This window comes from Neoarius graeffei, chromosome 19 (genome assembly GCF_027579695.1).
Source record: "Neoarius graeffei isolate fNeoGra1 chromosome 19, fNeoGra1.pri, whole genome shotgun sequence".
Classification (NCBI taxonomy): Eukaryota; Metazoa; Chordata; class Actinopteri; order Siluriformes; family Ariidae; genus Neoarius; species Neoarius graeffei.
Window position 1 is genome coordinate 1,565,001 of NC_083587.1, and position 25,506 is coordinate 1,590,506.

The following is a 25,506-nucleotide window of genomic DNA, read 5'->3' on the forward strand; positions in this document are numbered from 1 at the left end:
TAATCAAAAGAGGCAGCTTCAACATCGTATTTGGCAGTCCGGAGTCGTGGCTGAGTGGCAAATGGCATGACATGTTGGCCGACGAGGTCTACAAAGAAAATCTCTTGGGCATTGTTGTCGACGAGGTGCACCTCACCTATAAATGGTAAGTGTTGCCAAGTCAACACAGCTTACAGCAACATAATACTTTTACAAGAACAATACGGGTTGATGTCTTGCAAAGTTGTGTGGATTTTAAGTCATTAAGACAACTGCATGGAATGTGCCTTATTCAATTAAAACCGCTTAAAAAAAACTATTGTTAACTACTGTCTCTGACATGTATGCCACTGGATCCATTTGTTTCAGGGGAAGAGCTTCAAAAGGTCGAATTGCCTTCAGAGAGAGCTTTTCCAGACCTTGAGAACTTCGCTCTATTGTCAAACCAGGTAATTAAAATGTTTCTACTCATGAAAGAAACATACATATTGTTAGTAAGTGGGGGCTTTCTCACACTGCGTCCATTTCCTTGCTTATGTTCCCCTTCCATCACTCTTTGGCCCTCCCCTTCATTTGCACTCCTTGCTAACGGCACAGAGGCCACCTTGTGAAACCCTGCATTGTCATTTAAACTTCACCACTGTCATAATGTATTGAAATGCTACTATATAATTCACTTTGTCAGTTGACATTGACTCTTAATTTACATGTAACACATTTCATGAGCAACACAGTTAATGTCTTGTGAAAACACTGCTATAGAAACACCCTAACACTTTTCTTGTTCTGGTACAGGGACTCCTGTGATGGCATTGACCGCATCCGCTGATCTACAGTCCAGGGCCATAGTGAGGAGACAGCTGCATATGGACAATGCAACTACCCTGACTGTTAGTCCCAACAGACAGGACATCTGACTGGGGCTGCATCAACTCTCAACCGACTCCCTCGACTGCCTGGACTGGGTCGTAAAGGATGTGAAAGAGAAGGGTGCTGACATGTTGCCAGTGCTCATCTACTGTCGGACTGTGAACACTGTTGCGCGGGTGTTTTGCCATCTGAAGGCTGAGCTGGGTGACAAGGCCTGGGTTGCTGGAGAGCAGATAGGTGACAACCTGCTCATAGGCATGTTCCACAGTCACACTCTTCCAGCAAACAAAAGCAGAGTACTCTCAGCACTGACAGGAGAAGGCAATTGCAGAGTTGTGGTGGCTACCACTGCTCTGGGAGTGGGGTTAAATTTTTCAAACGTGTCCCATGTGGTAATGTATGGGGTACCTGAGGACACTGAGGCCATGCTGCAGCAGATAGGTAGGGCTGGCAGAGACGGCTCACAGGCCCATGCTGTTGTTTATGCCACCACAAACAACAGGAATACAGATGAGGCAGTGCAAAGAGTGATCAGCCACAGTAAAAACAATTGTTTTCGCATTGCATTGTATTCTCACTTTGAGAAAGATGTGACTAGTTTTGAACCCGGCCATTCCTGTTGTACTCACTGCCATTCTATTTGCAAATGTACCTCTGTTGGTTGCCCTGTATCACCACCTGTGTATGAACTGGCAGAGCCAATTTCAACCCAATCACCTTTGAAATGCAGAGATGTTACCTCAGATGACCAGAACTTGGTCCGGGAGCTTTTGCTTCAGTATAGGCAAAGTCTAGTCCAGGACCACACATGCCTCTACACCAGTATCACAGCTTGCACTGGATTTAGTGTTGCACTCATTGATTCTGTGGTAGAACATCTTAGCAACATATTTGATCAGGCTTACATTATGCATAATCTACCTGTATTTAAGAAAGAACATGGGCAAGATATTCTCAGGGTAGTACACAAGGTATTTAGTGATTTTGAGTTGTGTGAAACAACAGTCACTCCTGTACAGCTTGTAATGCCAGATGTGGACTTTACAGGATACTTTGACAGTGAAGACGAGCCTGAGCACATGCTCAAATCGTCCAGTAGTGCTTAATCTGGCTTCTCTGTACTTCACAGCTCTGACTAAGTAATCTCTACATGTTAGCAAAAATCCATAAACCCATGTCTTTTAAATATGTAAATACTTTGTCACCTTTAACCTTTTGAATAAACATTTTTGTAGAAACCTGTCAACACTGACCCCTGTGTTTAAATGACTTGTTGCTGTAAATGAACTTTTTTAAATTGTCAAACATTAGTTCTAATCAAAGTAACTTCCACATACATGAAATGGTCATCAGTAATAATTATTGACTTGTATTTCTTCTGGACTTCATGAACATCTCTGAAAATAAACAAAGACAAAATGCAGTATTAAGTAAAATAGGTTTAAACAATTACATTTATAATTCTCTTTTTGCCACTCATCATAGAAAAGAATACAATATAATTTAATCGAGTAAATTATAAAGTCTTTATTGTCATTAGGTAAGCTACAATGACATTTAAAGCTTCCCTTCAAGGTTCACAAGCTGGACGGTTGGTACTGGAAGAACGCAACATCATGGCAGGGAACACAATGCAAGACGCAAAAGTGCTATGCTATATAAAAAGACACTTCACCAAGTGTGCAGACATACAACAATTACACAAATTTTGAGAACAATTGGTAAGCAGAAAACCGAGGTAGAACAGTACAAGACCAGAGAGTGCAAAAAATGACCAGAATACTGAGTGGTAGTGCAAAGTCCAAGTGCTGAGCAGCATATCGTGTAGTAGAGGTAGTGTGCACACATCAGTTTGCATGGCAAGTCCAGTGGCAAGCAACAATTTACATGGTTGAGGTAGTGCAACAAGTCCGTGCAAATGGCATCAGAAATAAGTTGAAGTCACAAGAACATTAATGGAGACAGAAATTAGTTGAAGTCACAAGAACATTAACAAACAGAAACAATATGCACAAAATGCCCACACATCAGTGTTTTCAATTGTCCAACTCACACTGAATGTGACACTCTTCAATAAATATAAATATAGATGAAAAACAATGTTAAAACTTGCAAAGACAAAGAATGTGTACTATATACAACAACCATAAATAGTAAAATTTACAATTTCCCACAGGTCTTTAGATTGACACCTTATGCCAGTCCTTAAGTCTGGCATTCATCCAATTCCACAGCTGTGTGTAGTCCATCAGTGCGAACAAGTTCTTCTCAAAGCCTGGAAATGCTGTGAATTCCCGCCCTGCCTGAACCTTGAAGAGCTCTGCCTCCCGAACGATGTCCACCAAGGCAAAAATGTCCTTGTCCATGTCAACTTGATGGACACCTGTTCGCTTCCACACCCCAAGTTCCTCATCAGTGTGCTCCATCATTTCCTTCAGTACACCAATGGACTTGCTGATTCTGGCAGCTGACCTTTCGTCCAGGTTGGGTCCGAGACCCTTCAGGAATGACTTCAGAAAGCCACTCAGGTGCTCCAGGTGCAAGTCTAGTGGAATGTTTCGGCCTTTCCCACCCCTAATGTTCCAGAACCTATTCCACATTACACTATGAGCCATGCGGGGAGATAAGGTGGCATTAAGTTGAACAGTGAGGAGAAAAGTGCTGTATGCGTACTGACCGTGGCCATACGCCTTGTAAAACAGAAGGGCCACCTTGTAAATGCGCATAAGTCTTTCACCATCCCCTTCTTTCACAGCATCAAGGACATTCAACAGGAGGAAGCTGAAGTTCAGCCTTGCCACGGTGTGTTCATGTTTGTGGTCACACTCACTGGCCGTAGTCACTGCAGCTGTCGACTTTGTGGGCAGCACAAGGTTGTGCTTCTTCTGTTCGTGTGCTGCTCTACCTTTTACGTGGCTGTAGACTTTGGGGCATCCCTCCTCCCGACACGGGAACTTCTTCAAAGTGCGTGCCGCTGATGCCTTGCCCACAGCTTCAGCAGCCTCGGTCACATCATGCAGCTTCACGTATTGGTCCACAACCTGGGAGGCAGCATCGTGTAGCAAAAAGCATAGGAGAGAATTTTAAAAATTGTTGAATGTCTGGATAAATACTAACATCAGTTGAACATTGTGCCATCTCCTTAGAGTACTGATGTGGCATGTGGCGCACCACAACATCCAACAAGCTACTAAACGCCGACAGGTGCTGGCACATCATTCTGCTGCCCAGAACTATGAACTCCCTGCACAAATAATTTTGGATGTCCTCTTCAGGGAGCGATGCTCCAACATCATACAGTGTGAGGTCATCTGTCGGCTTTGCAGTTGGTAGGTGATGGAGTGGTATGCGGTCTTGGACTGCTATATGATGTGTCCAGTGAATGCTTTTATTGCTGTGTTGGCCGGATTGATTATGAGCAGAGACATAGAAGTCCAGGTTGTCCATGACAATGGTGTATGTTGGCGGGGCATCACCGGATACTTGTAAGGGCATCACCACATCACAGTTGTCTGTTGGTCTTTGTTTGACACTTTCAGATTGGACCACCTCCTCTGTTAGATAACATATTTAAACAAAAACGACACTCATCTCATTATCTCTAGCCGCTTTATCCTTCTACAGGGTCGCAGGCAAGCTGGAGCCTATCCCAGCTGACTACGGGCAAAAGGCAGGGTACACCCTGGACAAGTCGCCAGGTTATCACAGGGCTGACACATAGACAACCATTCACACCTACGGTCAATTTAGAGTCACCAGTTAACCTAACCTGCATGTCTTTGGACTGTGGGGGAAACCGGAGCACCCGGAGGAAACCCACGCGGACAACATGCAAACTCCACACAGAAAGGCCCTCGCCAGCCCCGGGGCTCAAACCCAGGACCTTCTTGCTGTGAGGCAACAGCGCTAACCACTACACCACCGTGCTGCCCCAAAAACAACACTTTAACACACAATTATGAATTTAAACATAAAGCCCAACAGTGTGCAAATTTTTGCTTCTTGATTTTCTCACCTGACAAGCAAAGGTCCTCCATGCTCCTGAAAACCTCAAGAAGCTCGTCTCCCCCCTCCTCCACCTCCACAGCAGTCATGGCTCTCTCTTGCATTCCTTTCAGGTGCCTTACACCAGTACCACATGTGGCAGCCAACTCCCTTTGCTTCGCCATTGCTGTCGTGTGCGATGTGGCCACTGACATTTTGGAGAGCCGGTTGAACACTGATTTTTTGGCCCCCCCCATACTGTAAAATGCAGTTTATGTAATGGGCAAAAGTGGACAGTTTGGGTTGTCTGCCTCTGAGCGCTATGGCAGCTGCTGCACAAGTGGTGAGATGTGAGTCATTTGTGACCTTGTTGAGGATTGTCAACAGGAAGGGAGCAAGGCGTTCCAGTTCAGCCTCCAGCTTCTGAAATGAAAAGGCACACAGATCTTCTGGAGAGGATTTGAAGAGGATGAAGTCCTGCTTTCGGCTGCACACAGACACACATTCATCATTGATGACACGTATTATGCCACTCTTCATCTCCTCTGAGAGCTCCTTGTGCTTCAATATGTTCTTGGCGGCCGCTTTCCATTTTTTCCGCTGGAGAAGACTAACAATTGACACATCCTCGGGGTCCACGACAGTTGCCAGGGTTTTTGATGAGTAGGTGGTAATGACCTGTATGTAATGACCATAGTTCATCTTTACTGATTATCAGTTGCATTGGATTATATTTTGAGTAGAAAGCAACCAAGTTATCCCTGTAGAAATGTGAAGGATGTGTCTTTGTAGTAGCTACATAAACCTTTTAGGTAGACTTTGCCAGTCTGTGTAGGCCAAGTATGGTAGCTGGCTGTGGCTAATAATAATTTCTGTCACTATCCACTTTGGCAGGTACCTTATTCTATGGTATGTCATATCAGAGTAGACTACATTGTTATTCACCCCTTATGCATCCATAGTTCAATTTTAGGTTCAAGAAAAAGCTTAGTTTCTTGTTGCTCAGTTTCTATTTGATGACAAACCTGGCTAGTAGAAAGGCTCAATGGCTACTACAAACCACTAGCCACAGTGGCTAGTGAACTAAAAAGGTAGCCTAATGTCAAGCCCTCGATCATAATCAACCACACTTAGGTCAACTTCGGTAGTGTAATATCAAACATCAGAGATAACATGCCATACAAGTGCCATGATAAACAGACTAGGCTGCTTTGTGGTTTTACATTTTACTCACAGCTCATGTATCGGATTAAGGAAAGCTCACCTGTGTAATGCTCTTCCGAGAGGAGCTCTGAGGGGCTCCAGGACTAGCCGAGCTTGGACGTCCCTTTTTTATCTTGCATGGTGTTTTGGATGGTGTTGTCTCTCGTGGTCTTTTTTCTGTGGGGGCTTCAGACGTGGCTCCGGTGGCTCCTGCAAACTCACTCTCCCATTGTCGAAAAACGGGCAGGTCCCGGTCGAGCCGCGTGAGAGTACTAACACATCTCGGACACATTCTCTCAGACTTTCCGATGTCCTGGGAAACAGTGAGGCCAATGTTCTCAAGTCGTTCCGCTATCGACTGTGGCTTTGTCCTTCTTTCAAATAAGACACTACAATGCGAATATACACCCGCCACTCGCATGTTAACTTTACATGTTCGACAAAAGTAGTTTCTCTCCATTTCTGCTCGTGTTATTATCATCCTCTTCAGCTCCTCCTTCTTCTTCCTGTTACTCAAGCAGTTTCCGTCATGTCACATCCGTCAGAGGAAAGAGTGATGTGATTGGTTTAAGCTTCATCACAGCCTTTTCTGGCTTCGACCAGTAGCAAACTGAGGCATTTCAGGGAGGCGGGTCAACCACGGGCTCCGGGAAATGGTTTGGCTTAATAGCTTGGCCAGACCAAATGCTCGGAGAGCTTTGAAGTCACGTTAGCCAGGCTAGGCCTCCACCAGAGTTTCCTCTGGCTTCGCCCTGCCCGGGCATAGTTCACCATCTTTCGGGTACCATCGCGCGTGCTCTGGCTCCACCTTGCTGACGGGGCGGCCGAGGTGGGCCGGTGGTGCGCTGCCAACTCTGAGGCGTGCGGATCCCACCTCGGCCGGCGGGCGCCGGCCTTCACTTTCATTGCGCCGTGGGTTTTGTGCGAGGCCCTCTGAGTCGCGCGCGCATTGGACTCCTTGGTCCGTGTTTCAAGACGGGTCGGTTGGGTGGCCAGCATCGCCGCGGACCCTGAGCGCCCCTTTTTCGGTGACGTGGGCTGGTCCCCGCCCTGGGCGGCGCGGCGTGGTCGGGCGGCAGACTGGGGACAGTCCGGCCCTGTCGACAGCCACGTCGGAGGCAGAGGGGCCCCGTCCCTAGCCAGCCCCCCGGTGGGGGGGGTTGGCAGGGAAGGCATGGAGGTGACTCGCCCGCAGCCCCAGGAGTAATCAGCAAAGTTGGGGCAGGAGGGGTGCTGTAAAGCTCGTGGCCGGAGTCACGAGCCACCTTCACCCCCGAGCCCTTCCTGGCTGAACCGGAGCCGGTTGCGGTGCACCACCACGGAGGAAATGCGCCCGACAGCGGCCATTGGGAGCCCGGCCGGCCGGCGGCCACCCTCCCCGTCTCATCTGATCTGAGGTCGCGTTCGGATGGGGTTTTTGAAAAAGGAGAGGGGGAAGCCCCCTCTCCTTTGCCTTCAGGCGGCCCCTTGCCTCTTGTTGTTCCAACCCCCGGCCTCAGCCTGAGCCTCTCGCACCCGTGGCCGCAACCCCGTCTCGTCTGGTCCGGGGCGTGCGCGGGCAGCCAGAGTGGAAGGATCCACTGGCAGCCATGCACGTCCACGGGGGCCGAGGCGTTTGCACGGCGTGACGTGGGAGGCGCGTGTCGGGAGGTCGGGGGAGAGAGCCTTGAGAGGCGTGAGGCGCATCTGGGTATAGGAGGATGGAGGCACCTCGCAGGCGCCTGCGAGCCTCCAGCCGCGGAGGCGACCCCCACAGTTGGGTGGGGGTCGCCGTCCGATCAATTGGGATAGCAACCCTCAGACAGGCATAGCCCTGGGAGGGACCTGGGGCCACAATGTGCGTTTGAAGTGTCGATGGTCAAAGTGTCCTGCAATTCACATTAGTTCTCGCAGCTGGCTGCTTGCTTCATCGACGCATGAGCCGAGTGATCCACCGCTAAGAGTTGTCAGCTCTTTTGTTTTTTGGTTTCTGGTCCGCACCAGGGGAGGTTTGTTTGTAAAACTATGCGGGGAGGGCACCCCGGAACTCCCGCAGGTGAACTCGGGGTCATTGAACCTCACCCCCGGCTGCCCCAGCACCCCCCCATGGGGGGGAGGGTGGCGCGGAAAGCAGCAGGTATCCTCTCCCTTTCGGCCGTCTCTCGGCAGCCGCCGGGTTTTCGCACCTTCTTTTTTTTCCCCTTTAACGGGTCACCCCATTCTCAGGACACCAATTTCTTTCGAGGGGGTTGCCTCGGCAGGCGGCTTTGTCCCCGGAGGATAACTCCCCGGTGCCTCGGGTCCCTCCTCGAGAGCAGAGGGGGAGGAGGCGCGTGCCGCCGTGCTATCCATTAATGATCCTTCCGCAGGTTCAACTACGGAAACCTTGTTATGACTTTTACTTCCTCAAGATAGTCAAGTTTGATCGACTTCTCGGTGCTCTGCCAAGGCCTGCGAGGAGCCCCGGTGGGACCGATCCGAGGAGCTCACTAAACCATCCAATCGGTAGTAGCACACCCCTCTAGAGTCTTAAATTTCAGATTTTTTTTTTTTAAGAATTTTTTTTTTCTCCCCGGTGCATGTGCTGTCAAGGCCAGGGCTCTCAAGGCCAGGGCTGTCAAGGCCAAGGCCTTAGAAAAAGTGGTGCAAGTTGACAGAGAACCTCCAAAAACTATCAGAAAGGGTTCTACACACCCCTGCACAGTGTTAGCCCACAAAGAATATAAATATGATGAATATGATTTTTTTTTCAGAAAATCAAAAATTTTTCCCCAGCGCATGCTACCAATGCAAGTACCAATACTGAGAAGTCCAAGTGTCCAATTGTTCAAAGTGGCCAGAAAAAAAAGTGGTTCATGTTGACAGAAAACTCACAAAAAACATCATTGTCATTAAATAAATCCCAGCTCACATAAGTCGGGAAGTTCAGCATACTTGCTGACCCAGTATGTACAGTATTAGCCCAAAAAGAATAAGATTTTTTCTTTTACATTGTCATTTAATAAATCTAAGATCACTCAAGTCAGAAAGGTCAGCATACTTGCTGACCATACCAGGGAGAAGCTGACGTGGCCCTGCATTACCTGCTGTGACCATCAGATGGCAATAAATCTAAGTTCACTTAAGTCGGGAAGTTCAGCACCATTGCTGACCATTCCAGGGAAGAAGCTGAGGTGGCCCTGCATTACCTGCTCTGACCACCAGATGGCAATAGTGGGATATATTGGCCTCCAATGAGGTTTTGCAGGCAGACTGGTGTACCAGAGAGCCCAAAACAAGGGAAGGGCCATTAAGCAGGACAAAGAGCTGTGGGGGGTTGGGTTGCAGTTCCATGGCCTGATTAAATAACAAATGTTGAAAAATGGAATTAAAAGTTAAATCTATCCCAAAGCCTCCAAACTTGTTATATGAATATTGGCCAGTATACAGGTGCTACTCAGTGGGTCCAAGGGTCCAGAGTTGGGTTGCTTTCAGCAAAGTTTTGGCCACAGCTGTGACTGTCTCTCTTGGCAGAGAACAGCAAACTTATGGTTAGTTCCTTGTAATCTAATGTCATTTTATTTTTCTGTATTTCCTGGTAGTCCTGTCTCTCTCAATCCTCTCTCTCTCTGATGATGATTAAGTCCTGACTTTTTTTTACCATGGGCATCAGACAGAAACATGACAAAGTCCCACAGTTCAGAAAAATGGCAAAGTCCCACAGTTCAGAAAAATGGCAAAGTCCCACTGCTCACTTTTACAATCACACAAACCTTCTTTACTGAGCTAGGACAATAATTGTAGATCTGACTGTGGAAACAACAGTGGTGATGATAGTAATACGTGGTCACGTGGTTCCTCAGCTGCAAAAAGAAAAACAAAACACGAGTCAGCATTTCAACTTGAAGTAACTTCATGACCAGCATGAGCAGAGATCAATTTCAGATCTTTTTTTGAGAATATCTAGAAGCAATTACACTGTACGGCCACACGATGTCATTAAAGTACCAACAAGCTTTTCCTGCCCTTGCACTTTGCCCTGACTGAGCAATACTCTTCATGCTCTCATCTCTGTGAAGGCCACTGGTAAATTGGTGAGGACAAGCCTACAACGTTTGAATAAATCCATTTGATTAAATCAGAATAGGAAATAAAGCCTCAAGGTCCGGAATACTAAAAATGAATACTGTTTTAATAGAACCTGGAGTTCGACTGGAGTTTTGTGTACAGAGTATCACAGTCATCGTCAACACAACTTCTCTGGAGTTTGCTTTCACATTTGCCAAAATGCCCAAAACAAAAAAAAAGATCCATTCGTTTCTATTCTTTTGAAACTGAGCTTTTCATCAGCCTTAAAAGACTGAAGAGAAATCACTATTTATAATAGATTTTCTAAATTATTTCATTGCGTTGCATATTGCGGGTGCACATAATTTGGTAGGTTAAGCCAGCTTGTGCAAAATGAGTTTTGGCACACAACAATATATATGCAGTATATTAAAAGCAAGCACTGTTAGAGATGTTGCTTGACGGCTCACTCACCAGAAAAGCACTTCATGGTACCTTTTGATAGCTCAGTTGGAAGAGCGGAGGATTGTAGTTTCTTTACGATGGCCATCCTTAGGGTGCTGGTTCGAATCTGGCTTGAAGGGAGTGTTTGTTCCAACAGAGAGTCTGATTCTGTTTTAGTAATAATGACGGGGAGGTGGGTGTTTAAAAAAAACAACACACACACCCCAAGCCAAGACTTTTCCCTGACTGGGAATCAAACCCAGGCTGCGGCGGTGAGAGCACCAAATCCTAGCCACTAGACCACCAGGGTGTGCCCAGAGGCAAACAGGAATGGCCACAGGACCTCTGAGGACTACCCGTGGCTGGGTGTAATACCTTTGAGGCTCTATGTACTGTCTGGGCAAAGTACCTCTGCGGTCCTCGAGTGGCTTGGGGCGGTACCTTTGTGAACCTGTCATCACGTCTGTGTCCGGTAACTTACAAGCTTCTCGTGGCCGGGCGCAGTTCCTCCAAGGCCCTCCAGTGGATGTCCCTCTGGTGCTTCTCACGGCTGAGTGCAGTACTTTTGGCTGGGCACAGTACCTTTGGGGCATCTGCAAAAATAGGGCGAAGTTACATCTTCACAAATTATTCTCTGGGACAGGATTCTGCCATTTTTACAAGTTTGGCTGACCTTGACATTTTGCCCAGTGTTATTGCAGTTTTTCTGGCAGGTTGCTCCTTTTGATGCCAGCTTATTGTGCTGATACTACAAGGAGCAAACAAATGTGAATTTAGTGATATTCATTCACCAAGGCAGTTAACTCTTGCTACCCCGATAGCAGAGGGACGTTGAAACGATGTAGAGTTTTGGTCAGAATGGTCGGTTTCCGTCGTACGTCAGAAAATCAACGTTGAAACGGCGCCGTGAAACGTCGATTTCTCCGCCGTCTGAGAGGGTCGATTTATCACCGTTGAATCAACGTGGGTAAAGGTTGATCTGTCGACCGTCAGAGAAGGTTGAATATACGACGTTGAACCATCATCACTTTTGCCGGCCAGTTTTCAACATTGGTAGGATCAACTGGCCCGTAGCCAGGGGGGATCGGAGGGTTCGTTTGATCCCCCCCCCCCGCAACACCGCGCCCCGGACACACACGCCTCAAGATTACTCAAGATTTATTCATTTGTTCATGTCCGATGAATATACATTGATTCACATTTAAATTTACATTATCAAATCCAGACTAATCAAAAAAAAAAGTAGACTAAGTGAGGACGAGTTAGAAAAACGGGTTCATTTCTCCTATGTTTATGTTTACACGTTTTGTTCAGACTGCTTTACACCCCAATCCAGTGGGTGGCGGTAATGCCCCCATTAGACCCCTTTCACTGACGTCACCCGAAACCGGAAGTAAACAAACCCTGCGCCACATTGGAAGACCAACAAACTCGTGATTAGGGGGAAATAACGGCAGCGCGCGGTATGTGAACCCACGAGGCACTTGGTTCATCATAAACCTACAATGGTAAACTTTTGTGCTGTGTTAGGGTTCTAACAAAGCTGATGGGAAAGGTGAAAAGAAGTCTTTCTACAGAATACCAGCTGTGATTGAGACACAAGCAAACCAAGGAGCTTTCTGCCGGGAGACAGAGAGAGGATTTAGCTGCTTTATGCAGAGCGGATCTGAATACTTCAAGTCTATTTTGTTACTGGTAAGTCACTAGGCTAGAGTGTTGTAGAACATTTTTTTAAATGTTTACTGAATAAAAACATCCTTAATTTTATCAAATATTCTCTACTCTATATTTCATTTCTTTCTTTTGTTTTAATTTTCCTCCCTCCATCCCTCTTTGGATTTTAAATATAGTTTTTCCCCATGTCCAAATAATGAGGTAGGGTGGCATTTAGAAACCCATAGCCTACTGCTGACTTTCTTTATCAATGCTGCATCAAATTAATTTTGGTTATGTTTTTCTGTTTCCATGTACAGGTCTGCGCCGCAGGAGGAATAGGCCACAATTATAAATAAATCATAAAATGTTTCTAAGAACTTGTTCAAGTGTGTTCTGTTCCTTATAAATGTTAAAAGTTATGCCTCATTAGATAGCTTGACAAACATTAGGAGAGGTGCATTGTTGCATGCATTTTTATATCCTGTTGTACATTAAACAGGACGTAGTCTACGCACATTGATATAAAATAAGTTTCACTTTCATGGTTGAAGTATGCATGTGTGTGTTCATCCTAGGCAAGAGCCCCGATGCTTTATTGTTAGCTAGTTTAATTTAGCCTGTTTTGCTTAATTTGTAGCCTTCCTGTTGTACATAAAACAGGAAGTAAAGTTGGATGAATCATCGCTGAAAATTCAACTATAAATCGACCGAAATACGTAGTTGAATAAAGGGTGAAAGGGGGTCTATTCTCTGTCAACCACCAGCCACTTTTCAACGTCGTTTCAACGGAAACTCGTATGAGCAAAGCGGTGTTGAATCAACGTCGGTGATCGACGGTGATTCGACAGCGTATAGGTCGAAGAACATGCCGATGATTCCACGTCGAATCAACGACCCTCTGCTATCTGGGTAAGTTGCATAACAGTTTACTACTGACTGTAAGTCCTCATCTAACCCTCAAATTTGACTTTTATTTACTCAAATTCACTCTTGACTGTATGTCTGTAGCGAACGCTCAAAGAACCCAACTGGAACATTGTCATCAGGTTTTCCAAAGTTTTCTTGTATTGCAGTAGTAAGGGGAACTTTAATACAACCAAAAGGGAACATTCTCCAAAAGCTCTCCCAAGGTTCCCACTTTACAAACTTTAGGAGAAAGTTAGAAGAAAGATCCATCAACCAAAACATGCAAACAAAAACTGCTGTTATGCATGCATGTAGAAATAGTTAAGGTGGGTGGAGCACAGAAGCATGGCAGGCCAGAACTGAGCTCACAAAAACCCTTTTATTTTAGCTTTTAAGCTTTACATTTATTCTCCCACACACGCACGCGCACACACACACAGACACACACACAAGTGTTCAGGTTGGGGGAGAGCCGCCTTCCTCTGCTCTCCCTCTCCTCTTATAGGGCGCGGTCACTGGGGAAGACACACAAGCACAGGTTAACTCCCGTCAGGTGCAGGGATTCTGCCACTTACCTTCCCTGACGATGCCCTCCATTCACAGACTGACACTTGACCATGCCCCCGTTGCCACATACCCCCACCGCCCGACTCAGGCCGGGGAGCCGTCCGTCCTGCAGCTGACTCCCCACCCCCTTGACGGGATAGGAAATACGCCATGACCATCTGCGCCCCTGGCCTGTGGACCACCTCGAACTTAAATGGCTGGAGTGCCAGATACCAACGGGTGATCTGCGCGTTGGCATCCTTCATGCATTGGAGCAACTGCAGGGGCGCATGGTCTGGCCAGAGGGTGAAAGGGCACCCCAGCAGGTATTAGCGGAGGGTGAGGACCACCCACTTGATGGCGAGGCATTCCTCTTCTATGGTGCTGTACCTGCCCTCGCGCTGTACCTGCCCTCGCGCACTGACAGCTTCCGGCTGATGTACAGCACTGGACAGTCCTCCCCTCCACCTCCTGGGACAGAACAGCCCCCAGCCCTCTGTCCAATGCATCCGTCTGCAAAACAAAGGGGAGAGAAAAGTCAGGGGAGTGTAACAGTGGCCCCCCACACAATGCAGCCTTTACCTGAGAGAAAGCCTGCTGGCATTGCTCCATCCAATGGATCGGATCTGGTGCCCCCTTTTTAGTTAGATCAGTCAGTGTGCTGGTGTATGCTGACTCACCAAGCCCATGAGATTTTACACTTGCATATGTGCTTTTCATGTATAAAAGCACCATAAAAACATCAGGGGTCATCGGGCTTGGGTTCAACACACCCCTCTAGAGTCTTAAATTTCAGATTTTTTTTTAAGAAATTTTTTTTTTTCTCCCCGGCGCATGTGCTGTCAAGGCTAGCGCTCTCGAGGCCAGGGCTGTCAAGGCCAAGGCCTTAGAAAAAGTGGTGCAATTGGACAGAGAACCTCCAAAAAACATCAGAAAGGGTTCTACACACCCCTGCACAGTGTTAGCCCACAAAGAATACCTATCTAACACCGTGGGCTCAAACCTGTACAGAGGGAAAGGGTAAGGGTCCAGGTTTTCACTACACCAGGCCAAATGGGTGCCAGTGCATCCAGCTGTTCTTCCAACATCTGATGTAGGGGTGGCTACCATGCCAATAAACATAGTAACCATTTAACAGTACAGTTTGAACACACCAATCTCTGTACTCGACGCCATGTTCTATCTCTGCCCATTCTTCTGAATCCCTGTAACCGTATTGGACAGAGACGATACCAGATACCAAATACAGTGATGTCACGACTGCTTTAAACCAGTGGCGGCACCGAAATTCTGTGTCTCTGGTGGTGGATGTCCTCTCTGGTGGTGGATTCCACACATGAAAGAGAAGCTGTGCATTGGTGCTACAGAAGGACAGAGAATGAGGAACCAGCTATTGATACCGGACTTTAGCCAAAGTTCAATGTATTTGTCCTTCGCAGAGTTGTAATAATAATTGAACTGGTTAGTTACTGCAGCCCACAAAGTGTTTCAAAGAGAAAAGGTGACTGGATTCCTTTTCCCGTTTTCAACGTCGACAAATTATAAACAAGATTCCTTCTAGATTATCAGACAGCCAACGGGACACCGAGGATCTTCAGCTGACGAGCTGTAAGGAACAAAACTGTCTTCATCCTGGATCTGCATCCCGCGCTATCTTCAGAGAAGGCACACTTCAATCGCTAACAAGAGTGATCACCCAAGTGAGGTTAGCATCTGGGCAAAATGTGTTAGTTTTTACTTGTAGTTAGTTAATAGTGTTCTTTATTTGAATTCATTTATGATTTAAATGTACACATTTTGATTCACATGAAAGTCTGTCTTAGACCACGTGTTGTTTGATTTACTTTATTTACGATTTGTATTTAGTTATTTTGTGCATGCATTCTCTCTCTCTTTTTAACTCCCTCCATCGTACTTCACTCCTCAACATTGGGATTTGAGTAGAATTTGGGTTTAAGGCCGAGCAAAGACTAGTTTGAACTACAGATTCCTTTGTTCAATTTCGCACGCCCTTTCTGTACTGACCATCCACCTTTTGAGCACGGCTGCATTCCATTCACATTGCACACACAAACACACACACACACACACACTCTCACACTAACAAACACGTGGTTTCCCTATCACATTTTTAACATCCACTCACCCCTACACTGCAAACTTGGATATAGCTTATTACTTCTGATCACCATTAGTGCCTTAGTTATCATCATATACACTACTGATTCTTATTTGCACATATTGTATCACCAGTTATATTGAACTATTCCTTGGCTGCTATCGTTGCTATATCCAATCAGTATTAGTTCGCTAATTCATGTCAGCTATTTAAATAAATGGTATCTTCGGAATAAACTCTCTCTCTCTTATATATATATATATATATATATGAGTGATTCCATGCTTATGGGTACTGAAATGGGGACATGAACTTATTCACCTAAAACCATTTCTTTTTTTACCATCAGGTCACAAAACATGTAATCTTTAATGAATGATATGTTAAAAGATAACTTTAATTTTCTGAGATGTAATAAAAACATATTTATATGCCAAAGTCAAGCCTATGAGTTCCAAAATGATGTCTGTTACATTACTTCTGTTACGACTGTCCATCTCGCGTCTGTTACAAATTAATTACAATCTAGCTATATACCATGTTAATCTTATTGAAAGAATGTGTATGTTTATTCTACTACACATGTTTATTAATTATATTTGCTAAAACATCACCTTCCTATGTTTCAAAAAGTAATTCTACATTGTTAAAATTGAGAATATATATGTCCACAACACTTCTGTTACATTCTGACTTTGGCATATAAATATGTTTTTATTACATCTCAGAAAATTAAAGTTATCTTTTAACATATCATTCATTAAAGATTACATGTTTTGTGACCTGATGGTAAAAAAAAAATGGTTTTAGGTGAATTTTTAAAAATAAGTTCATGTCCCCATTTCAGTACCCATAAGCGTGGAATCACTCAAAAATCTCCTTCTCACCCCCGGCGGGGGGGTGGTATCCATGTCATCCTCAAGCTCGGGTCCTCTACCAGAGGCCTGGGAGTTTGAGGGTTCTGCGCAGTATCTTCGATGTTCCTAGGACTGCGCTCTTCTGGACTGAGGCTTCAGATGTTGTTCCTGGGATTTGCTGGAGCCACTCTCCCAGTTTGGGGGTTACTGCCCCAAGTGCCCCCACTACCACGGGGACCACGCAACCCTTGACCTTCCACATCTGTTCCAGCTGCTCTTTCAACCCTTGATACTTCTCAAGTTTCTCATGTTCCTTCTTCCTGATGTTGGCGTCAGCTGGGATCGCCACATCTATCACCACCACCCTCTTCTGCTCTTTGTCCACCACCACTATGTCCGGTTGGTTAGCCAGGATCTGTTTGTCAGTCTGGAAGCTGAAGTCCCACAGAATCTTGGCCCTGTTGTTCTCAGCCACCTTCTGTGGTATGGCCCATTGGGACTTGGGTATTTCTATTCCATACTGGTTGCAGATGTTCCTGTATACCATCCCAGCCACTTGGTTGTGCCTCTCCATGTATGCTGATCCAGCTAGCATCTTACACCCTGCTACTATGTGCTGGACTGTTTCAGGGGCTTCTTTGCACAGTCTGCATCTTGGGTCTGATCTACTCTGGTAGATCCTGGCCTCTATGGCTCTTGTGCTTATGGCCTGTTCTTGTGCTGCCATGATTAGTGCCTCTGTGCTGTCTGTCAGTCCTGCATTATCCAGCCACTGGTAGGATTTCTTGATATCAGCCACTTCCTCTATCTGACGGTGGTACATGCCATGTAGGGGTTTGTCTCTCCAGGTTGTCTGTTCCTCCTCCTCCTCTGCACTCTCATCAGGGTTCTGCTGCCTGAGACATTCACTTAGCTGTTCATCCTTTGGGGCCATCTTTCTGATGTATTCTCGGATTTTCGATGTTTCATCCTGGACCGTGGTCTTGACGCTCACTAGCCCTCGGCCTCCCTCTTTCCGCTTAGTGTATAGTCTCAGGGTGCTGGACTTGGGGTGGAACCCTCCATGCATGGTGAGGAGCTTTCTAGTCTTGATATCTGTGGCTTCTATCTCCTCCTTTGGCCAGTTTATGATACCAGTGGGGTATCTGATGACTGGGAGTGTGTACATGTTGATGGCTTGGACCTTGTTTTTACCATTCAGCTGACTTTTCAGGACCTGCCTTACTCTCTGGAGGTATTTGGCTGTGGTTGACTTCCTTGTGGCCTCTTCATGGTTTCCATTAGCCTGTGGGATGCCAAGGTACTTGTAGCTGTCTTGGATATCACCTATGTTGCCCTCTGGTAGGTCAATCCCTTCAGTCCGGATCATCTTGCCTCTCTTTGAGACCATCCGGCCACACTTGTCCAATCCAAATGACATCCCTATGTCATCGCTGTAGATCCGGGTGGTGTGGATCAGCGAGTCTATTTCTCGCTCATTCCTGGCATACAGCTTGATGTCATCCATGTAGAGCAGGTGGCTGATTGTTGCCCCACTACGGAATCGGTACCCGTAGCCGCTCTTCATGATGATCTGACTGAGGGGGTTCAGGCCTATGCAGAACAGCAGTGGTGATAGCGCATCTCCTTGGTATATGCCGCACTTGATGTTGACTTGGGCAATGGGTTTTGAGTTGGCCTCTAGGGTTGTCTTCCACATTTCCATTGAGTTCTGTATGAAGGTCCTTAGGTTCCTGTTGATCTTATACAGTTCCAGACATTCCAGTATCCATGTGTGTGGCATTGAGTCGTAGGCTTTCTTGTAGTCAATCCAGGCAGTGCACAGGTTGGTCTGTCTCTTCTTACAGTCTCGGGCGACTGTTCTATCGGCCAGTAGCTGGTGCTTGGCTCCTCTGGTGTTACTGCCAATTCCTTTCTGTGCCTCGCTCATGTATTGAGCCACATGTTTACTCATTTTTGCCGCAATGATGCCTGACAGGGCCTTCCATGTTGTGCAGAGACAGGTAATTGGCCGGTAGTTGGATGGGATGGGTCCCTTCTGGGGGTCCTTCATGATTAGGACTGTCCTGCCTTGGGTTAGCCATTCTGGGTGGGTTCCATCCCTCAGCAGCTGGTTCATCTGTGCTGCTAGGCATTCATGGAGTGCAGTTAGCTTCTTCAGCCAGTACGTATGGATCATATCGGGGCCTGGTGCTGTCCAGCTCTTCATCTTTGACACTCTTTCTTGGACGTCTGCCATTGAGATGGTTACTGGTTCTTGTTCTGGGAGGTTGCTGTGGTCAGCTCTTAGGTCCACTAACCATTGGGCATCGGTGTTGTGTGATGCCTTTCTTTCCCATATGTCTTTCCAGTATTTTTCCACCTCAGCTCTTGGTGGGTCTGACCGGTTGTTGTTCCCCTGCCATTGAGAGTACACCTTGGCTGGTTCAGTGGAGAACAGCTTGTTTATTCTCCTGGCCTCTCCTTCCTTGGTGTATCTCCTCAACCGGGTGGCCAGAGCTGTTAGTCGCTGTTTGGCAGTTTCGAGTGCCTCTGGTATGGAGAGTGAGTTGTACTTCCTGGGTGCCCCTTTATTCACCATGTTCCCTTTCTGTAGTTCAGCTAGCTGGCTAACTTCTCTCCTTGCTGCCTTTATCTTGGCCTCTAATCGTCTCTTCCATGGTGGATACTGTTTGTTATGTCCCGAGCCCACCTTGTGTCCAAGCATCTCCATGATTACTGTTGCTGTACTGTGTATCAGCTTGTTGGTCTCAGTGATGGTTCTTGTGGAGATTGTCTTCAGAGCAGCATTCACATCTACTAGTAGATCTTCTGAAGGTACTTGGCAACTCAGCTTCGGTATTTGTCGGGGGCTCCAGGTTTCCAGTTGGGTCACGATCTTCCTTCTCAGGTCAGCAGCTCTTGTGTTGAGGCTGTTAGCTGTTGGGGCTTGGTACCCAATCTCTGGTTGTGGGGATGATGACATCTCCCCACTGACCTGTCTTCCTGGCTCCCCCTTGCCATAGCATCGTTGTTGTATTTCATTAATCTCTAGTTGTGATAGCAGATTTCAATTATGGATGTTAGAACACTGGGCTAATAGCTGTTTCTTTGTTAGCCTTGATTGTGGGTTTCGAAGTATCCAATGGTCCCACATTCTCTGCATGTATCCCCTCTCTCTGGGATTGCTTGTATAGTAGCATTCCAGCAAATCCGTATTTTCTGTCCTCGTCCATCGATGTCTTGTTCCAGTAGCCCATATATATATATTTGTCCTGGGTATGATGTTAAACTGCAACCGGTGATAGGGCCATGGTCTGGCTGTGGGGAGAGTGGAGTGACCCCTTAGCTGTCACTACTCCCAGGCTCGCTCTGGCCTGGAGTGACAGCACCTGTCAAGGGCCCCACCTATGGGTAAATAGTCTCACTGCCTTGTGAGTGCTAGGGATAGTGGAAGGCTCAGGAAGTAAACCCTGACAGAAAACTCGGAGCGGAGCCCCGTTAGGCGGTTTGACCTGGCTACCAGTCAACTCTTCTGGCAGCTCCTGCAGCCAAGTTTGTGCCAGATGTACTGCACTGCTTTCCTCTGGACCACATCAGCGAGGCCGAGAGGGGGGTCCTGACGCTTGGGCAACTCAGGATCTCCATAACCCTCCCCAGGCATTTTGTGTCATGGAGAGGTCACTCCATCTTTGTGATTACAAGCAAGGGCACAACATGGGAGTCAGCAGTTATGGGTAATAAGTCCTATTTCAATTGGCATAGAAAAAGGACGCCACAGGCTGACTCCGACGGTAGGAGGAGCTGCCACGCTCCACTGATCAGCTACCGCCCACCTGAAGCTGGGTAGCCCCCAGTCAATAGGGTGCTGATCCGTCACGGTCTGCTGCTCCTTTGGGTGTAAGGGGCTTAGGGTGCTCGTGCTTGACAAGTAGGCCGATACTCAGCACACCTGCTCGCACAAAGCAAAGGAGGTCTCCAGCACTTCGTATTGCAAGCTGGAATGTTAGGACAATGTTAACAGGATTGTCAAATGACTTACAACTTATCGATGACAACCGAAAAACAGCTGTCATTGATGCTGAACTTGCCAGACTATACGTGGACATTGCTGCACTCCAAGAAACTAGACTTGCAAATGATGGCTCATTACAAGAAAGCCAATACGCCTTCTTCTGGAAGGGGAAACACCAGGATGACAGACGTGAACACGGAGTTGAGTTTGCAGTAAGAACATCTCTCCTAACCATGATAGAAGCACCTTCTGGGGGTACAGAACGGCTACTGTGCCTTCGGCTAAACTCCATAAACGGTTCAGCAAACCTTGTGTCTGTCTATGCACCCACCCTTAAGTCCCCTACTGAGACAAAGGACAAGTTCTACAATGAGCTCGATGAGCTTATTAGTCAAATGTCTCCAACAGAGGACATCTACCTGCTTGGTGATTTCAATGCCAGAGTTGGCGCTGAGCACGATGTCTGGCCGGCATGCAACAGCCACTTTGGAGTGGGCAAAATAAATGAAAACGGACAGAGACTTTTGGAAGTATGTTGCACCAGGAACTTATGTATAACAAATACTTATTTCCCAAACAAGGAAAAGCACAAAGTCTCCTGGATGCACCCCAGATCACATCGATGGCACCAGCTTGACCTCGTCATTACCAGAAGGAAAACCCTCCAAACGGTGCACAGCACACAGAGCTATCACAGTGCTGACTGTGACTCTGATCATTCCCTTGTTATCAGCAAAATAGCGCTACAAGGAAGAAAACTGCTGCACCATGCGAGGCCTAGGAGTCTCCCAAGGATAAACACTGCCCGTACTAAAGATATTGACAGCAAAAACAAATTCCATTCCCTTATCAACGGCCTGAGACTGGCCAGGGATGTTGTGTCAGCAGAAACACGATGGCAGCACCTCAGCGCTGCTATATACAAGTCTGCTATTGCAGCATTTGGGAGAAAGGAAAAGAGAAATGTTGTCTGGTACAAAGCCAACCTTATGGTTATGGAGCCAGCAACCTGGGCCAAAAAAGAAGCATTAGTTAAATGGAAGAGGGACCCCACTTTGCAGAACTTACTCTTGCTAAAGAACGCTAAGGCTAGTAGTCAAAAACTAGCAAGGAAATGCGCAAATGATTATTGGCTACAGCTTTGCTCCTCCATAGAACATGTATCCTTGATTGGCAATGTTAGGGCCATGTATGACGGCATTAAGCAGGCCACTGGTCCGATCATAAAGAAAACAGCCCCCTTAAAAGCAAAAACTGGCGACACCATCACTGACCGACAGGGACAGATGGATCAGTGGGTTGAACATTACTCGGAGCTGTACTCCACAGAGAACACAGTATCCGAGGAGGCCATAAACAGCATTCCATCAATGACAGTCCTCAAAGAACTAAATACACAGCCTACTATGGCAGAGTTAGAGAAGGCAATTGATGCCCTCTGTAGTGGAAAAGCACCAGAGAATGATGCAATCCCACCAGAGGTAGTTAAGGAATGAAAACCAGTGCTTCTCCCACACCTTTATGAACTTCTTTGCTTATGCTGGAATGGAGGTGAGGTGCCACAGAGCATGCGGGATGCCAATATTGCGACTTTGTATAAAAACAAAGGGGATAGAACCGATTGCAACAACTATCATGGGATTTCGCTTCTCAACATAGTTGGGAAGGTCTTCGCTCGTGTGGTTCTTGTCAGACTACAGGTACTAGCCGACCGTGTGTACCTTGAGGCACAGTGTGGGTTCAGAGCGGGGCGCTCCACTATCGACATGTTATTCTCAGTGAGACAGTTACAGGAAAAGTGTCGGGAGCAGCGGAAACCCCTCTACCTTGCTTTTGTCGACCTCACAAAGGCTTTCCATCTCATAAGCCGTAGCGGACTGTTCAGGCTACTTGAGAAGATAGGTTGCCCACCAAAGCTGCTCAGCAGAATCAAGTCCTTCCACAGCAACATGAAAAGCACTGCCAGCTTTGAGGGTAGTACCTCCAAGCCTTTCCCGATTCTCAGTGGAGTTAAACAGGGCTGTGTACTTGTCCCAACGCTGTTCAGGATCTTTTTCTCACTGCTCTTGATGTATGCCTTCCAGTCCTCCGACAATGGGGTCTACATCCACACCCACCATGATGGCAAACTTTACAACCTGGCCTGCTTACACACCAAAACAAAGGTAACACGCGTACTCCTTAGGGAGCTACTATTTGCTGATGACGCAGTCCTTGCGAGTCATACACCTGATGGACTCCAACGCCCAATGGACAGGTTCTCAAATGCCTGTAAAGAGTTTGCCTTAACAATCAGCATAAAGAAGACTGAGGTGATGGCCCAAGATACTCCAAGCCCTCCAGTAATATTGATCAACGGCTCTTTGCTTGCTGTGACTGATCAATTCACATACCTGGGATCCACTGTCACAAACAACTTGTCTCTGGATGCTGAAATAAACACAAGAATTGGCAAAGCAGCCTCCGTTATGAGCAAACTCAACAAAAGAGTTTGGGGAAACAAAAATCTGACAATAAACACCAAGCTAAAGGTGTACCAGGCCTGTGTGCTAAGTACTCTCCTCTATGGCAGTGAAACATGGACGACATATGCCAAACAAGAAGCAAAGCTCAATGCCTTTCACATGCGGTGTCTTCGCAGGATCCTAGGAATTAAATGGCAGGACAAGGTCACAAAAACTAATGTTCTCGAGAGGTCCAGTTCCAGGACCTTAATTGCAACGATCAGTGAACGCTGCCTGAGATGGCTTGAACATGTTCGCCGTATGGGGAAAGGACGTGTTCCGAAAGATCTCCTATATGGCCAGCTTGAATGCGGTTCACCTCCAACTGGTCGCCCGCACCTGAGGATACAGAGATGTGTGCAAGAGAGATCTTAAGTCAGCTAACATCGATGTAAACTCATGGGAGGAAACAGCGATTGACCGGTCAGCATGGAGACAAATTGTCAAAGAAGGGGTGAAGGAAGCTGAAGCTACCCGATCCCAACTCAGAGACCAGTGGTGACAGAAGGCACCTTCTGCCAACACCACCACATTCAGTTGTGCAGGATGTGGCAGAGACTGCCACTCTAGAATTGGCTTGTTCAGCCACAAAAGAAGATGCCGACCATGACCGAAACCCATCATCTCTTTAAGACGGACAGAGGCCAATGATACACCGGTATCTACATCAAGCTATGTTAGTTCAGAGTGCCACAGGGTCATTTTCTCACACACCAATCTGCATATTCCTAAAGGAACGTACTGTGTTGTACAGTGCCTTGCAAAAGTATTCATACCCCTTGAAATTTTTCACATTTTTCCACCTTACAACCACAAACTTAAAAGTTTTTTATTATGATTTTATGTGAGAGACCAACACAGAGTAGCACATAATTGTGAAGTGAAACGAAAATGATAAATGGTCTTCAAATTTTTAAACAAATAAAAATCTGAAAAATGTGATGTGCATTAGTATTCAGCCCCCCTGTGTCAATACTTTGTAGAGCCACCTTTTGCTGCAATTACAGCTGCAAGTCTTTTGTGGTATGTCTCTACCAGCTTTGCACATCTAGACACTGAAATTTTTGCCCATTCTTCTTTGCAAAATAGCTCAAGCTCAGCCAGATTGGATGGAGAGCGTCTGTGAACAGCAATTTTCAAGTCTTGCCACAGATCCTCAATGGGATTTAGGTCTGGACTTTGACTGGGCCATCCTAACACATGAATATTCTTTGATCTAAACCATTCCATTGTAGCTCTGGCTGTATGTTTAGGGTTATTGTCTTGCTGGAAGGTGAATCTCCTTCCTAGTCTCAAGTCTTTTGCAGCCTCCAACAGGTTTTCTTCCAGGATTGCCCTGTATTTAGCTCCATCCATCTTCCCATCAACTCTGACCAGCTTCCCTGTCCCTGCTGAAGAAAAGCAGCCCCATAGCATGATGCTGCCACCACCATGTTTCACAGTGGGGATGGTGTGTGCAGGGTGATGAGCAGTGTTAGTTTTCCACCACACACACAGTGCTTTGCATTTAGGCCAAAAAGTTCAACTTTGGTCTCATATGACCAAAGCACCTTCTTCCACATGTTTGCTGTGTCCCCTACATGGCTTCCTATGCCTGTCTTTCAACAATGGCTTTCTTCTTGCCACTCTTCTAAAAAGGCCAGATTTGTGGAGTGTATGACTTATAGTTGTCCTGTGCACAGATTCTCCCACCTGAGCTGTGAATTTCTGCAGCTCCTCCAGAGTGATCATGGGCCTCTTGGCTGCTTCTATGACCCTTGCTCACTCTGTCAGTTTAGGTGGATGGCCATGTCTTGGTAGGTTTGCAGTTGTGCCATACTTTTTCCATTTTTGAATTATGGATTGAACAGTGATTCTTGAGATGTTCAGAGCTTGGGATATTTTTTTATAACCTAACCCTGCTTTAAACTTCTCCAGAACTTTATCCCTGACCTGTCTGGTGAGTTCTTTGGTCTTCATGATGCTGTTTGTTCTTCAGTGTTCTCTAACAAACCACTGAGGCCTTCACAGAACAAGTGTATTTATGCTGAGAGTAAATTACACACAAAGTCAAAAAGTCCCATATACATTTTTCATACGTATGTTGGGGAGTGACTGTTAGAGAGCACACTCTGTCTAGGCCATGTCAGTCTAGGCCATCAGCATGGTGGCCAGTTCCTTTCCTCGCCACCTTTAGCTTGCACAGTGTTTCCACCAGGTCCCCATTCACTGCTGGGTGGGTAGGAGGCAAGCCCCAGACCACCATCTGAGGCAAGGCTCAAACCGGGGACCCTTCACTTGGCAGTCAAGCGCTCTAAGCACTTGACCACCTCACCTTGTAAATTACACACAGTAGGACTCAATTAACTAATTAGATGACTTCTGAAGGCAATTGATTGCACTGGATTGTATTTAGAGGTATCAGAGCACAGGGGTCTG

At 46.6% G+C, this 25,506-nt stretch overlaps 1 protein-coding gene and 1 non-coding gene across 2 annotated transcripts in view; one reads left to right on the forward strand and one right to left on the reverse strand.

Moving 5' to 3' along the window:
* The window catches only part of LOC132867784 (histone H3-like), a 1,068,851-nt gene that overhangs the window by 895,719 nt on the left and 147,626 nt on the right, over positions 1-25,506 (forward strand). The gene's annotated exons all lie outside the window — the stretch shown is intronic.
* On the reverse strand, positions 7,828-7,981 carry LOC132868108 (5.8S ribosomal RNA). Its single transcript, XR_009650800.1, has one exon. It is a non-coding gene; the product is annotated as a 5.8S ribosomal RNA (ribosomal RNA).